The 3,635-nt window shown below is 31.4% G+C and overlaps 1 pseudogene; it reads left to right on the top strand.

Moving 5' to 3' along the window:
* The first annotated feature begins 368 nt into the window (after positions 1-368).
* On the top strand, positions 369-463 carry LOC115855085 (U6 spliceosomal RNA; annotated as a pseudogene).
* The last annotated feature ends 3,172 nt before the right edge of the window (positions 464-3,635 follow it).

Raw genomic sequence — 3,635 nt, 5'->3', positions numbered from 1 at the left:
ATAACTTTCAAGTTGAAATTCAGTATATTTATATACATCCTCCTCCAAATTCTCATCAAGTTCTACCATTGTTTGTTATGTTACAACAGATGTAGCAAACACCAAAAAGGAAATACGTCAAATCAAACTGTTTATTGTTTGATCTTGAGAATGATCCAGAGAAGCAAATGTCCAATGTTTAAATTCTGAGGCTTAAAATAAATATTTCAGAAAGACTCTCATCTTTTGTTGGTTAGTAAAATACACCACAGAATATCACTTCCTCATTACTTAATTCACTGTAAAGAAATATAGAATTTTTTAAAAAGAATTGCTTTGTCTGGTAAACGTGGAAGGTCTACTGAAATAGGCATTTAAAAAAATAGATTGTGCTAGCTTTGGCAGCATATATACTGAAATTAATTTGATACAGAGAAGATTAGCATGACCCTGTAGAGGATAACATGCAAATTTCCATATATTTGGTATGTGTGAAAGTTTTTGAGAATTGATCCTTCTCATCACAAGGAAAAAATATTATTTTCTTTTTCTTTTTTTCGTATCTATATGAGATGACAGATCTGTATGAGATAATGATGTTAAACTTGTAATAATCGCTTCATGATATATGTAAGTCAAATCATTATGCTATACACCTTAAACTTACACAGTGCTCTATGACAATTGTATCTCAATAAAATTTTAAAAATTGATTATGCCATAAAAGCATAAAATTGAAAGGCAATCATTATAATAGCAACAAAATAAGGGTCTATTTTATTGCATACTGAGTTAGTGCTGGATTCTGAACCAGGTAATTTCTCACAAAAACTCTGGAAAGTCACTACTTTCTAGTAGTTTTTAAAAAGTATACATTGTATACCTCTTGTCAATTTACAGACATAGAAACTTTCTTAATTGAACTATATAAACATTTATACTAGAAGTGCATGAATATCAATGAAATAACTTTATTTCCAAAATGTGGCCAGTAAATAGAATATGTTTTGGGGAAATAATACATTCCTTCTATTACTGGCACAAAAATATAACTTTGGTTAAAAAGAGATTGAATGATTTATTGATTGATTTGATGACTAGTTATGACAACCCTATTTACCCTCACTTTCAAATCTACTATCAGGAATTGTCCAGCTGCTAAAAGTTTCAAAGTGTTGGTAAGTAAGAGAGACTGATCCTGATAAATACAGTGTCTTACTTTGTGAAAACATGACAAAACTTTAAGAAGTGACTATTGTTAAAACATAATTAAAAAAAATTAAGAGTGTGGTTTTGGGGGTTTTGGTTTTTTAATTCCATTATGTTGATTTCAATTTCCTTCATACAGTAGAAATTGAAGTCTTCAAAGGGATTCCCAAAAGGTTGTCTATGTTAAAATGCCATTTCTAAAAGATAATCAACAAATGATGTTTGTAGGTTATTCTCACAGGGATCACATATGACAAATATAAAGCCAACTGGCCATTATCATATTACCCTTGACATGCACTCCATTCTCATAATGAACATAATACTGAATGGGGGACAAGTAGAAGATTTACATTTCAGAACTGAATCCAGAGAATTACAGATAAACTTGGTAATATAGAATCTGAGGTAGATTAGTGAAGCCCAGGATCCATAATTGTCACACTAATACCACTCAAATATGTATGTCTTTCAATAAACGCAACAACAAAAATGCATATACCATTAATTTCTTTTGGCACTAGAAATGTATGACATTGCTTTATGTAACTCTAATACATTACTTAGTATATGGTAATCCCCTGGTGGCAATGATTGATTCAGGATGCTCCAATCATAGTGAAGCAATTTATTCATTGGTTTTGGGAAGCAGCCTCTTCCTGTACTGAAAAAGCAAGTTATGTAATCCAGGTTGTAGCAAACATTTATGTCCACCATGAGGAGACCTAGCTTGCAGGTGAAGCTGCAATACAGAGGAGTGTAGAACAAACTGCTGAAAAATTGTTTAGTATCACTGGTCAAGCCGTGCTTGGGGACAGTTTAGTTTTAGACTTTTAGTTGTGTTTAACTAACCTATTTCATTTGCATTGGATTTTTTTACTACTTGCCACTTAAAATGGTCTGGCTAATAGTTACCAAATCTTTAAAAAAGATATTTACAGATTTTTTTCTCCACTTTGATATGAACATTATTAATCTAACTTCTCACACTCAACATATTATTTCTATAAATGTTCATTGATGAGCCTTGGGTGGAGAAAATAAAAAAGTTTCCTACAAGAATCTGTTCCATTTATTTTTATTATTAAGGAGCTGGTAGCTATCATAATCAAGGTAAGGGTGACAAGTATAGCATATTGATTTAATGTGATCAGCTCCCTTCCAAAAAAAAATGTTGCTGAAAATAGCAACATTTTCAAGCCAGCCGACAAAATATCCTCAACCCCAAAATAATTGTCTTCCTTTCTATGCTCTTAGAGATATTTATATCAGAGTTAAACTACATGGAATGTTGAATAGCCTTTGAGAGTTACCTAAACACTGATTATAAAACATGCTAGTAGACCATTATGCCCTGTGTTTTTAAAAGTTACTAAAAAATAAACAAATCTATCTAAAATATTTTATAGCTAAAAGAAAAAATTGGTTAAAATAATTTTTAAAAGTATTAGGGAAAAGAACAATATAGAGAGTGTTTATTTATCTTTACTTTCATTAATTAGTATTTAATCTGGCCAACGAAACTCTAAAATACAACACAAAACAATGTAATGTACACTTATATGTGTACACATGTATGTACACCCAAATCTCTGAGGGGAAAGTCCATAGTATTCATCAGATTTTCAAAGGGATCTAGTATCTAACATTAAGGATTTAGCATTCAATTTTCATAGGTTTGTTTGTCTCTCATAAGTACCACAATTTTATTATGTCAATGTGTAAAGAGTAGTAACTATTTGATGGTTCACAAAATCAAACTTCATGTACAAGAAAGTAGCTAAAAGAAGAAGATTCTGGAATCTGTCTGCCACGGTTCGAATCTCAGGTCTGCCACATACTGACCAAGTGACCACAGACAAATATCTCTCCTTGTCTCCTTTAACTTATTTGGAAAATGAGAAACTTATAGCACTTACCTCTTAGGTTTATTGTGAGGAATAAAGAAAAAACTCATGTAATACATTTAGAATATTGCTTAGAATGGAATAAATGTTCATAAATGAGCTCTTATTATACTACTTGTCTTTCCCGAGGAGGGAAGGACTTGCCCAGTTACATGTATGTACAGTATGTTTATTTATTTTACAATCTACCTGGATTATATATTTGTCCAAGATATCAAAGGACTTATGGAATTTGATATTTTATGTCATTCTTAAGTGATAAAGAATAGTATATATTGTAAGAATACATATATTTTCACACACATATATGTAGTTAAGATGAAAAACTCACTCTTTTTTCTCCTGTTGTAGGGAAAACCTCAGTTCAGTCTATAGTGAATGGGGGATAATGTGTATCTCCTTTACTGTTCACAGAAAATACTTCACTTGTGACACATCCGGTCAACAAATGTGGGCGGTTGTTTTCCCCACAACAAACAATTCTCTGAGACATCAACTGGGTGTCCTATAATTTAACTCAATTCTAACATTATCTACCTG

The sequence above is a fragment of the Globicephala melas genome, chromosome 17 (assembly GCF_963455315.2).
Source record: "Globicephala melas chromosome 17, mGloMel1.2, whole genome shotgun sequence".
Classification (NCBI taxonomy): domain Eukaryota; kingdom Metazoa; phylum Chordata; class Mammalia; order Artiodactyla; family Delphinidae; genus Globicephala; species Globicephala melas.
This window is presented reverse-complemented; position numbering and strand designations above follow the sequence as displayed.